Below are 14,208 nucleotides of genomic sequence, written 5' to 3' on the forward strand. Positions count from 1 at the left end.
ATTTCATTCCACATGGAAGCACAATGTGCTGCACAGTGCATGAGCTACCACGGAAGTTGTAGCCACCGTAACTATGTGGATAGTGTAAAGATAAAACATTAGACTAAAGTAAACACAATTAAACCGACACATAAATACAACATTTGAGATAAAAACCATTAAGAAAGTATGAACAAACTAAATTAACTAAACCTGCTTTGCTCTCTCAGAAGTTTCAGTTTTAAATTACAGTTTCCTTACATGTCATATCAGGATGCAGCTGCTGTGATGTCAAACCGTTCTGGGCCAATAATTACCCTCCACCTCCGTTTCAGCCAATTTCCATCACTGAAAAGTAGCCTAAATCAGTCTTATTCAGTAAACACACAGGCGGTTATTATCAACCTGCCTCGAGCATCTTGTAAATGAAACAGAGTTTTGCCATTGTCACGTTAGTCTGTCGTCTAATAGTGCATGTCAAATATTCTTTAGAACGTTGAACTTTCTGTTCCTTAGCTTTTCCTGGCATATCTTTTTTCCCCTTCAGCTTTCAACACATTTGTTATTAGATTTATTTTATTTTTTTCAATAGAGACAGAATGGACGCAATTAATCAATTCAAAGCTGCGTCCAGGAGCGGTGCCAAAACCGAGATCTTTGGAGGAATTTTCTGTGCCTCAAAATTATTTTGAATCAGAATATCAGACAACACTTCTTATTTCACCTACTGTGACTTTTCTTTGTAGATTAACTTTCACCCTGACAAACATTTTAATCACTGCCCAGGAATATAGAATGATTATACCCAGATTTGTATTGAATTTGCTGTGGATCTTAATGGCCCCAGAAGTTGGATGTTTTCCTGAGTTTCTCTTTCTATTCTTTTCGCTTCTCTTTAATCACAGGTGGAGACTCTGACCTCTAACAAATCATCCTGCTTTGTAAGACTTTGTGGATGCAAATAAAAAAAAATTCTCATCTCACAGGGCAAAAATGGGCCACAGGGTGTGTATGCTTGAGTATTTTTGAAGCCTGGATTGTGTGGTGTGTGTGAGCGTGCACTGCAATATGCATTCACACAAAATATGTACAGACACATCTTCACCTTGTTGGCAATGTCCAATTGTCTAATCAGGTCACCTTTAATGCCCTTATCAAAGCTCAGGTCACTTTTGGAAAAAGGCCATGTTGACTCTGTGGTCTGTTTAATGTTTGACGTCCTGTCTTGCGACATGATAAGATGTGATCTTATGCCTGACAGCGACTTCGTCAAGTTCTTCTCAGGATTGAAATAATATCCCAGATCTTCATATTCAGAGGCTCACCAGGTCCAAGCATGAGAGGTGTCAAGCGGATTGATGTTTTGTTTTATCTTTGTGGTTTTGTTTTCATTTTTGCAATAGAAAAAACTTTTCTCAACTTGACACCCAGCTGAACTGATGCACTGATTCCCACCCTGAAAACTGTTGCAGACGTGGACAACAAATATGACAAATTATTTTCGTTCAGTAATTTCTACAACAACAGGTCATTAATTTCAGACAGAGATAGAGAAAAGCAACAGTTATCGATTGTGTTTGCTACAATGACAACTGTCCCTAGCAGATTTTATGAGCTGTAACTAGCTGACTGAATTAAGCTAATGTTAGCTCCGTGTGTTGGTTGGAAACACTGTCACCAGCTGACTTTTTAATGTTTCCAGAAAGACAAGACAAGTTTAAAACAGAACCCTGTGAAGGGTTCTTAAATATGTAGGCTACTTCATGCATATTTGATAAATATACACTTTATGGCTATACCCACATGATATTGTGCTATAATACAAAGACTGAAGCTAACATGTCCCAGGCTAAAAGTCAGCATCCTAGAAGACATGAAGACAAGAAACAGTATTGTAGTATAGCGCTAGTAAGCCCTGTTATTATCATTATACTTATCAAAGTATGATATGAACAAATGTAAGCTCAGACTCATATTTCAAACATAGGCTATTCGCTTACAATATTGGACAAGCAAGACAGGGGTTCGAATTCATTTGTTGTTTCACTTTTTTAATGGTATAAGAGAAAATCTTTTCAAAACGAGGCCTAATGTGCTTGGTGAGTGTAATGTTTTTTTTTAGTTGAAGTGTAAACTTTTCCAAATCCCCCAAAAAACAGGGCTGTTAGCCCAAGCGCAGACACAGGAAACACTTAGGACCCAAACGCAAGACACCAGGCAAAGCAAGTTCAGTTTACTTGCAAAGAACAAAAAAAGGTACAGGCTTACAGTGATAAGCCAGGTAAATGTCCAACAATCTGGGTATGCAGTCCAGAACAAAAGTAACGTAAATCTAACAGGGCACAGACCAGACACAAAATCGAGAGAAATCCAACATGCGTGTAGGGGAAGTAGGCAGAGACGCTTTACAGTGAACAAGGACGAACCAACAACAGACACTGGGAAACACACAGCTAAATACACAAAGAGGGAGGTGATTAACTAGGTACAGGTGAAACTAATCAGGGCAAAGCAAATAATCAGGAAATACTTCACAGTGTAGGTGAACTGTTTAACCCCACAAATGAAATGCTCGTTGGTCTTGGAAGTAACACTTGGTCGTAAAGTTACACTAATTAGCCAGCTTATGAGACTGCAACTAGGTTAAAGCAGATAAACCCAATGTTAATCCATTCTTTACACTTCGCCGTGCTGTTCAGACTACACAACTTACCGTCTTCTGACAGGAGTCTTGAAGTAGTTGTGGCGTTCACAGTACTTGACTAATCGGTGACAGGGGGTCACACACTACGTGAGCTGACAACGACTATGTTACCCGACGGCTGGTCTCCAAACCACATTTTGTCAAGAAAACACACGTGAAATGTGAAATGATGCGACACTACACACTAAACAGTTGTTGTTTGTTATTTTAAAGATAGCAATTATAAAGACAAAGAATATTGGCGAAAGAAAGGATTAGCACACGCAGGTAGCAGGGATTGTCCGTGACACAGAGAGAGCTGGAGGTGAGTAAAAAGTGTTGCAGTGAAAAAGTAGCTGCCTGCTCTGCCAGCTGCCTGCTCTCATTGGCTGGATGTGGGTGTGGATGTGGAGTTGGCTGACTCCTCCAGATATTTCGCATGCTAGATATCTGGCTGGCGTCGGCAGTGTGTCAGCGATGCGTCGGGTAGCCGCTTTGATGTGTCGTTGAGTAGTTCACACATAACACCTGGTGACCACCGATCGATCGCTGATTTACCCCTCATTCAGAAAATCGTGTAGTGTGAACAAGGCTTAAGCAATGACACCACCCTGCAAACTCTTTACATACTTTTGCTCTGACAACAGACCCTTGCACACTGTTGTAACAGCCAACATTTGACAGGGCTTCCATGACCTGTTATGGTTACTAAGTTATCAGTTGCACTTTGGGGGGGTTCAGTTTCAAACATAGTCATATAAACAAACAGCACATTGTATTATCCTCATATTAAAATTGGTACTTTCCATTTTAGGGTGATCCACAGGAAAAAAATCGGTGTACAAAGCCTGACTTCTACCTTTCAAAGCACTGTGCCTGATTGTTTATGTTTTCAAAGAACCTTGGAAATGTAACGGCATCTTTGCTGCACACGTGTTTTATTGTTGTTTTCAAGGCACCCACAATGATCAGCTGCTGTAACACAGCATTTGTTCACTTCAATTCTCCAGCCTGTTTGTTTGTGGGTTTGTTAGGTGCAGTGGAGCGTGATGCATTTAGTTTCATGGTGAAACCAGCCACCTGGCTAACCTGTTGTTAATAACCCAGGTGTAGCTAAGTAGGATGTGCACTAAGCTTTATTCCCCACCATTTCACAAAATCAATGGACCTCTCCAATTGAAAAGGATTTGTCACTTCATCCTCAAGGGTTCCTGAGTTTTAACTGCTGAATATATAATAGTTTTTCGGGCCCCATCCACACTACTCCGTTTTAGTTTACAAACGAAGTATTAAAACGAATACGATCTCCACCCACACCAGCGTTTTAGCTGCATTTTGGAGTTGATCTCCGGTGTAAACATGAAGCAGATGGTCTCTTCCTGGTTACAGAAGATTTGGCGAAAGAAAAAATAAACACAGACGAAGAAGTTTTTCTTTTTTGCATGCACCAATAAGGAGCTGGGACTGTTACTGATTAAACACGGGAGTGTGCCAGCGGAAAACAAACTGGGAGTCGTTGCACAGTACAAGTGTAGGCAGATAAGTGTTATTTTCACGGTACATAATATTTTAATAAAAATACCATCAGTATCGGTCAGTAGCATTGTGTTTCTACTTTGCATGACTTCTAAGACACAATCAGAGAACCAAGCGAGAGCGGCTGCGTCATCATTTCTAAAGTCCTCCATTTTGGCCCGTCTATACTAAAATGCCCTCCGGAGTTTTGAAACGCAAAACGGGGTCGGCAGCGCTTCTATACTTCTCCGTTTTAGGTCTTCGTTTTCGCCGTTGTAGTCTGGACGGGAGGTGCAAAAGGTTTTAATTTGAGAACGCAGTAGTGTGGATGGGGCCTCAGACTACACTTAAAATGCTTTATCTGGTACCTTCTCCAGAATGTGTGCGGTGTTTTGTCCAATAACAGTCCTCTTCTTCACTTATTCTCATGTCACACATTTGTATTTTGTTTTAAATATAATCGCAGTTTTTACACAGGGGAAACGAGTACCAAGGGGCATCAGAGTCACTTTTCTGGCCTAGTTTGGGAATAAACGTAAGGAGGGTCTTATTCATCTATACAAATAACTCATTAAGTGTTAAAGCTGCTTCAAAGAGAGATGAAAGATGTGTAATACTTCTGAACTTCTGAAAGCTTTGATGTATACCAAAGGAATAATTTATTGCTCTCAAAGCACGCACATATCCCCTCAAAGATATTACTGACTGGCACTTCCCATCACACTTTTATGACTGCAAGGCGCAACTTAAATTATTATCATATTATTTATTAACAAACAGCATGGTGCATAATGTGATTCTCATCTTGAGACACGACACAATCAAATCCATGTACACAGAAAACAAGTGCAGCATTAAAATTGGTGACAAACATACTGATTTTCTTACCCAGAGGACAGGCATTTGCCAAGGCTGTAATTTGAGTCCCAAACTGTTTAATATCTACATAAACCAATTAGCAGTACAGTTGGACCAATGTACAGCAACAGGACTCCAACTACAAAATGGAGTAACCTAGATTTACGCAGATGACCTGGTGCTCACCCACAAAAGAGGGGCTAAAGCAGCAGCTAGACCTCCCAGAACAATACTGCCAGAATTGGGCTCTGTCTGTAAACCACCCAACAAACATTATCAGATCATGATCTTTCAGAAAAAAAACAAAAAAAAAATACAAAAACAGACATCATTTCACTTTGGGTAACACCACCCTAGATCACACAATGAACTATACCTACCTGGGCCTTCAAATCACAGCTTCCAGGAACTTCTGTACAGCAGTGAATGCACTAAACGATAAAGCTCGTAGAGCTCTCTGTGCAATTAAACAGAAATTCTATAATATAAAGTATCCCAATCAAAATTTGTGTAAAATGTTTGACAGTGTTATTAGGCCGATTGCGCTCTATGGAAGTGAAGTTTGGGGTCCACTTAGTCATCAAAACTACAACAGATGGGAGAAGCATCCCATTGAGACCCTACATGCAGAATTCTGCAGAAACATCCTGTACATTCAAAGAAAGTCTCCTACAAATGTGTGTAGGGCAGAATTAGGGCGGTTAACACTGATAATAGACACCCAAAAAAGAGCACTAAATTTCCTGATGCACCTCAGATCAAGTCCCCCAGACTCCCTCCAATTCAAGGCTCTTGAAAGAGTCCCTTAAGCCAGCTAGTCCTAAAACTAACAAATCTTACAACCTGTCACACACACCTTTCTCAAGCCATCACTGCTATAAAAACACCAATTAGAGTAAACCAAATGATCACTCAAAGCAAAAATACTTATTTTGAACATTGGGAGGAAGAGACAAAAAAAACAACACAAAGTAGAATATTATCTGGCCCTAAACAGAGCTTATGAAATGGCTGGATATCTCTCTATTGTCAGAGACATCAGTGACTTACCACACCCTTGCAATGGAGACATAAAAAGTTATGGTTACCAGGTGAGGTGGGGACAGAGGAACATTTTCTCCTGAAATGTGATAAATATAGAAGCATGAGAGAGCAATATTTTGAGAGATTCCATCCATTAATAACCAGATTGAACATAACAATAAATAGGGAATAACCCTGGGAGAAGAACATACGGCAAACCATGCCACCAAGTATGTGTCCTTGTATCACAACCTGAGTGACAGCGAGTGACTCAGCCACTTGCACTTAACATTTGCTGCATGGCATGTTACATCTTGTTGACTTTTATTTGTAGTTTACATTGTATCTGTATTTGTTGTTTTTGGGTTCAAACCCTAATAAAGGGTTGTACACACTAAAAGATCTCTGTGCCAATCACTGGCCATAGATGCAATGCAGTACAAATGGGTTGTTTTGACCAAGTGTTAGTGTTATTTTTTATATTGCTGTTGAATTATTAACCCCAATAAAATATAGTTATTTTGACCTTGTGTTAAACACATCAAGCTCAGGTTTTACCCTAAAATTGTCTCTAATATATTGTTAGTTGTACAAAACATATTTAATATGTTGTTTTTGCAGTCACTAACTGACTTAAGTCAATGACTGCTTGCCTGATAATTCTGCGAAGTCTGTACTGCAGCCATCTTCACTTCTTGCTTGTTTTTTGGGGTTGTTGCCTTTAGTTTAATTAGCAAGGTTTAGTCTTAAGCAAGGGAAATTCACTGTTAAAATGTTAACCTCATACTTACCTGCATACTAACTCTGTAATTTCAGATCCTGCCTAGCATTTCAATCTCTCCTGACCTGCAATAACCCCTGTTCCTGCCATTCCCCACCACCAAATAGAGGCCCTAATCAAATTGCTTAATCTAATCGTTTTTAGTCTTCATTAAGCAGAATAATGACACTGTTTTATCAGAAGATCATACTAACAGCCAGACAGCAGCTTACTACACTACACAAGAGCCACAGGGTCTAAATAAACATTCGGTGGGGAAAAGTGCACCACTAATGTCACTATGCAGGCTGGATAGCTGCTGCTTAGCTGCAGCACATTTAAGTACACAAGTAAACCTACCTGCAAATATCACTTTGGTCCATTTAGATGTTCGTGTGGTTCTTACCCTTCAGATGGCCTGTACAGTAAAGGCCCGTTTATACACCTACATAGGGTCTACGCACGTAGCCATGCATTTATACATGTGCGTAGGTGTGTCCGTCTTTCTGCAATTACACCCTCAAACACTAGTCTGCAGTAGTGCTACAGCGTCCACTGTGTTGACTTTTGCCGGCCGAGCAGGCTAACCTCCGGTTTAGCTCTCCGCTAACGTAAATGGGGGTAAAATTGTAAACGTGCGGCTGGTGTAGCCTTTTCAAATGTTACCGACCGAATGGATCACATACGCCGTCGATTTGACGAGAAGTATAAATTGCACTTAAGCCAGCATCGATTTCTTTACTTTGCCTCTCGGTCAAAAATAGACAACGACACGCCCCTCCAGCCACTGAGATGATTATTTCTGATATTTCCTTTTTATTAATAAAAAACTTTATATTTACATAGTTTGACAATACATTTAGAATCCATTTAATACACATAACACTTTTCACTACAAAAAGGAAGATTAAATGCATCTTCAACTGGACTGATTCCACTTGTAATGTTTGGCTGCATGGTAGAAGGAGGAGACATGGAGTGCAAGTGCAAGGGTGACTTGTTGCATAAATATATCACAAAAAAACAACAACTAGGAAACTAAACACAAACTATTCAAATTATCATCACAAACTGACACCAAAAAAAACAAAAACTAGGCCCATTACTGTTGGGCTCTAGTACATGTTGCCCTTCCAGGCCAAAGCCGTTCTCCCCAGAGGAGACTCTGCCTTCTGCCTTTACACTGGAAGCCCCTCCAGTATAGCAATATGATGCTAGTCCATATGCTAATGCAAATGGAAATGCAAATGATAACAGTGATGCTAATGTCCTGCACTAGTTATCATATGTTCATGCAGGTATCATTTTGTTTTATTCTAAACTGTTTTCTGCATTGCAAATGTTCTTTCTTGCTCCCAGCTGCATAAGAGATTAGAAAATAGTTTCCTTTTTAATTTCCTTAGAAAAAAAATGATTGTATTGTACAAATTTAACATTAGCCTTGAGGCCTTGCCACAAGTGTATGAATGTGTGTGAATGATTCTTTCTCATGTGCAATTGGCACCATGCATGGCAGCCATTGTGTGAATGGGGGGAATGTCACATGTACCGATCAGTCATAACATTATGACCACATGTCTAATATTGTGTAGGTCCACCAAAACAGTCCTGACCCATTGAGGCATGGACTCCACTATACCTATGAAAGTGTGCTGTGGTATCTGGCACCAAGACGTTAGAAGCAAATTCTTTATGTCTTGTAACTTGCGAAGTGGGGCCTCCATGGATCGGACTTGTTTGTCCAGCACATCCGACAGATCTGGGGAATTTGGAGACCAAGTCAAAACCTTGAACTTGTTGTGTTCCTGAAACCATTCCTGAAGCATTTTTGCTTTGTAGCAGGGCACATTATCCTGCTTAAAGAGGCCACTGTCATCAGGAAATATTGTTTCCATTAAAGGGTGTATAAGGGCTGCAACAATGCTTAGATAAGTGGTACGTGTCAAAGTAACATCCACATGAATAGCAGGACCCAAGCTGCCAACAGTTGCTATCAGAAAGCTTTGTGGAGAGGAAAAAAATTACACTCGCACGGCACTCACCCCTGCAAATCGTTGCATCAGCTGTTCATTCAAAGGGCTAATTAACACTCTGCTTTACTTTACCGATTTAACTTTGCTTTGTGAATAATCTGTTTGGGCACTGGCATTCTGTCTGTCAGCTTGCTGCTAATGTCTGCTCTTAGGCTACTGTTTTCTCTCTCTCTCTCTCTCAGAGGAGTATTTTAATTGCTAATTGTGCTTGTTTTTGAGTTGTGATGTTTGAGTTTTCATATTTCAGTGTGATCTATTGAACTGGTTTTGTGGCATATTTCTTCGCAGGTTCTCGTCCTTGTTTTGTAAGGGTCCCACTGACTCATTAGAAATCAGGTGTCAAGCAGAGGGTTATATTGTATGTTAGGTTTAAAACGGCACACAGCCCATTCAAATTAATTATTTCCCAGTAATACTGACTTCACGTGAAACTCAACATGGCTTTTGTCACACAAAAGATAGGTGGTCACATTAACATTTTCTCCACACACACTTCATGTGTAGCTGAGCTTTGTAATCTACCCAGAAACTATGGAAAACGTATCCCAAGAGGGCTAAATCAAGGGCAACTGGAGTTGATTGCAGTGGCTAGTGGTCAGTGAGAGCATCTCATTCCAAAATCATGGCGATTAACGTGCTGCTATAACACCCTCCACTCTTCTGAGATGGCTTTCCTTGAGAGGAAGTATTTGGAAAGACCTCTGCCTCAGAGCAAAACAGTAAAGCCCAGCCCAGACCAAACACTATATTTTTCTCATACTGCACATTGCTGCAGCTTCTCTTTTCACCCTGTGTGCTGTACGCTCCACTCTTGAGCTACAGAGTGATGTATCTTACTTGTACAAAATCTTTGTTGGGAGTTGCACATGCGCAGTTCCCAGGTAAGGACTACTAGCCAATCAGAAGCAGAGAAGGGCGGGTCGTAAGAAACAAGGTAGTGTGATCCAAATCAAAGCCACTTCAGACTGCGACTGTAACCTAGCAGATGGTCCACAACCACAGAACATCATTGTTCCACATCTTACCATAAACCACTACAAACATCACCATATTTCAACTAAATTTTACATAAAAATTGGCGTTTTCAATGAATTTGCAATAAATGAATTTCCAGGCCCAAACAGAGTCAGAGTTGCATTGTCTTTTAGGATTAAACTTTGAATTGTTGCCAGTGTTCTGGCGATCTATGCTGCCTTGCCGAAAAATGCTAGTATAGTGCAAATCGACAGACTCGACTCTACTCGGCCCTGCTCCGTTTTCCATTGCAGATAGTACCCAGAGATAGTACGTAGCTTGTCGTCATAGCGACGCCACACACAACTGCCACGACGTAATGTTCAATGCGACACACACACCAGCGATCCACACAGCTGTCTCTTTTTTAAGTTAAAACGTTTCAACATTACTCAGAATGTGTGTTTTCCTCTGCCGTTGTTGCTGCAGCGGTCTGTGTGACGGCGGGAGCAGAGGGCTCTGTGAGCGGGCAGCTGGCCGGCCTCACACGCTCCTCCCGAGGGTTGGCACAGGCTTCCCCCGCAGCCACTTGCGGAGCTCCTCAACTCCAAAAATATTCAAGCACATTTTTGTTCCGCCATCACTTCTCGTAAAACTGTCAATATTCGAAATCTACACAGCTGATTTCTCACCTTAAAACTTCTCAGAAGTGGATTTAGTGATGAAATTCCATACGAAAAGTGTAAAATATAAAACTTTCTGTTGCTGGCCTCTGTCTGGTGCAGCAATGATGATGCAGTGAATAGTGAATATTCTCTCTGACCAGTCAGCAGTCTGTCGTGTTTTCACGTTACATTTTAGTATCCCTCAGCTCGCTTGGAACCTCGACAGAGTTGAGGTGATAAGAAAAAAAGTACCTGGAAGCAGGTACAACATTTCTACAATGGAAAACCAAACAAAGGCGAGTCGAGCCAAGTCGAACTGGTACTGTGCAGTGGAAAAGGGGCTTAACTAAAATCAAAGGGCCTCCGCTCAGACTAGCTTGGTTCGAGGGCGGGCCTGACCGCCGCTTGGCAAGCTTTTTCATTGTGACGTCACAGCGAAGAAAGGCCTGGACTACAAAGAGCTGTTCAGGCCGTTCAGAGCAGTGCTTTCTGCGGGAGATGGGAACTCCCTTTGGGCTGGACTTTGGGCTTTTTCACTTTGCAAACCTGTTACATGCACAAAAAAAGAGATATAACGCAATAAAGGAGAGGGGAAAAGCCAAAAAGCACAATACCACCTCTTTAAGTGGGTTACTGCTTCAAGGACATTGTGGTTACGTCTTAAATAATCAAGTCTCAGCTTTAATCATACGAGGTCAACTTCTCTCTCTCTTTCTTTCTGCTACTCTATCGTACATATTCCCAAACTTTGAACGATTTGGCTTCCTCATTCAGTAAGTAATGTTTCACCAGCACAGAAACTCATGTTAACATGTCAAAGACAAAGTGTCCTCTGAAACTGTAACCAATCTCTGCAACAAAAGAGCTTAAGGAACAAATACACCCCGCCCTGAGCCACTCATCTGTTACATATTGTCATTAAACTCATTATTGAATAAAAAAGACCACGTTATGCTCCAATTATTCATTTAGAGGCTCTTTTAATATGCAAGCTAATTATGCAAAGTACACAAAGTATAGCCGTGACAGGAAGAAAACCACTAAAACCTTCTGAGGTGTTTTGTTCAAATTGAATTGCAAATGTAAAAAGCTAATCTGACTCTGCATGCTTATATCTGTTTATTTGTATGTATGTGCATATGTTTCATATTGAGTTTGTTCTTTAGCTTTTGAACTGAGACTGTAGTCTTTTTATTTCATTTTATTAGTTAAGACAGGAGCATTTGGAGTGATAAAAAAGATGGGACACATTTCTTCTTAAAAGTTAGATTACTAAACAGATATCGACCATCTGGTGATGGTCAGAACAGAGATCGACCATCTGGTGACCTGGTGCGGCGAGAACAGTCTGGAGCTCAGTGCTCTGAAGACAGTGGAGATGGTTGTGGACTTCAGAAAGAGCCCAGCCCCAGCCTCCCCCATCATCCTGTGTTACTCCCCCGTCACCACTGTGGACTCCTTCCGTTTCCTGGGCACCATCATCACACAGGACCTCAAAGACAACGACGGTGCACTTCTAGACCGTCATCATTGAGTCCATCGTCACCTCCTCCATCACCATCTGGTACACTGCTGCCACTGCAGCGTACCAGATGGGACAAGGGCAGGCTGCAGCGCATTATTTGCTCTGCAGAGAAGGTGATTGGCTGCAATCTTCCATCACTTCAGGACCTGTACACCTCCAGTACCCTGAGGCGAGCAGGAAAGATTGCAGCTGACACAAACAGTTTCAGACTCTCCCCTCTGGCAGGAGGCTGCGGTCCATGAGGACCAAAACCTCTCGCCACAAACAGCTTCTTCCCGTCTGGAGCTAGCCTCATTAACAAGGCCCAGGTCCCCCACTGACACTCCCCACTTTTAAAATAATACAACTGTCTCTGCACATGTAAATATTATTATTATTATTATTATTTCATATCATGCACAGACCTGGCACACTGCACATATTTGTGTTAATTGTTAATCTTTGTTGTTGTATATTTTTATATTGTCAATTTAAATTTATGAACACAATACACTCTTCCGTTGCAACACGTCTTTTCTCTGCAAATAGTTGTATTTTCTTTCTCTATTCTTTTATTATTCTTATACAACTTGCATTGTCTAATCTATATTTATATTTCTACATTTATTTATGTCAACTGTATGTTTGTCTTCCTGTAGCACCTTATCACCAAAGCAAATTCCTTGTATGTGTAAAACACTACTTGGCAATAAAGCTTTTTCTGATTCTGAGATTGGATAACTACAGTAACTTTACACACTGCATTTGTTTCACAATGATATTCTGAATAAATATTTACAAGTACTACACTGAAAAGCTTGCGGTGAAGCATTGCTAAAGAAACAGACCTACTGGAACAGCTAATGAACTTTCATTTGTCTACTTTTGTTTTGTCTGAGCAGTTGAAAGTGAAAAAAGCTTTAAAGGAAAAAACTTCTGAATCGGTGATGAATGATGATGGAATTGGATGGCACAGTTCTTCGTGTGTACAAAAAATCTTACATTTTGAATTAATTTAAGACACCAAATTTAAATGTGATTTGATTGAATAACTAGGTATGTATTTGAGGATTCTGCATACTTTGCTTCATGGAGGAAATCCAGACATTGAAATTTGACATTTCTGTGTGAGTTACAGTTACTGTAGGTCCCAGAGAACCGCGACAGTGAACCCTAAAAGGCTGGAGGTTTATGTTGAACTTATGACATGAGAACATATGAAGTAAATTAGTTATAACAAAATGGAAAGAAGGCCAATGGGTATAACAGAAGCAGTTGATGAAAAGGAAGTGGGAGGCTGAGGGAAATAGAGAAGCAGTGTGTGTATGTGATGAACTATGTGAGGAGAGAAATGGACAGAGGAGAAAAAGGATCAGGATGTTCTTATGTTTTTTTAAAGTTTTACTGCCTCTTGAAAAAAATACCGAATTCAGATAATGACCCTCCACCAGCTTAGTAGGCTACTTATTCTATCTACCAATATGCAGCATTCACTCATTCATACTGAGCAAAGGTTTGCAGCATAATCCCGCAACCGTGTCTGCTTTAGAATAGCGATCCGGCTTTCCTGGTTAGACTGTGAAAAAAAAAAAAAAAAGACAGTAAACAGTGTTGAAACGCTATGCCTGTTACTTGTTGCTCACCAGTTTGCTTTCAGAACCAACAGATCCACAGAGGATGCCATGTCCACTGCCCTCCACTCAGCCCTCACACACTTTGAGAAAAACGACACCTACATCAGAATGTTGTTTGTGGATTTCAGCTCAGCATTCAACACAATCTCCCCCATGAAACTGATCAGCAAACTCAGCACTCTGGGTTTAAACAGAACACTCTGCAACTGGATATTGGACCTCCTCACAAACAGACCCCAGTCAGTTCAGATTGGCGGACACACCTCCTCCATTCTAGTCCTCAACACAGGAGCCCCCCAGGGCTGTGTGCTCAGCCCGCTCCTGTTCACGGAGCGGGTGAACAGTTTCAGGTTCCTTGGAATCAGCATCACAGAGATCCTGACATCTCACATCTCCATGCTGGGGAAGAAAGCTGTATTTCTTAAAGAAACTTAAGAAGGCCAAATTTCCGTGCCAACTTCTTGTCAGCTTTTACAGAGGAGCAATAGAAAGCATCCTGACTGGAAACATCACTAACTGGCATGGGATGTACACGGCCCAGGACAGGAGGGCTTGGCAGTGGGTGATTAAAACTGCTCAGAATAACATTGGTGCCCATCT

This window comes from Micropterus salmoides, unplaced genomic scaffold (assembly GCF_014851395.1).
Source record: "Micropterus salmoides isolate LMB-PRFRI ecotype aquatic unplaced genomic scaffold, ASM1485139v1 Ms_hic_scaffold_9, whole genome shotgun sequence".
Lineage (NCBI taxonomy): Eukaryota > Metazoa > Chordata > Actinopteri > Centrarchiformes > Centrarchidae > Micropterus > Micropterus salmoides.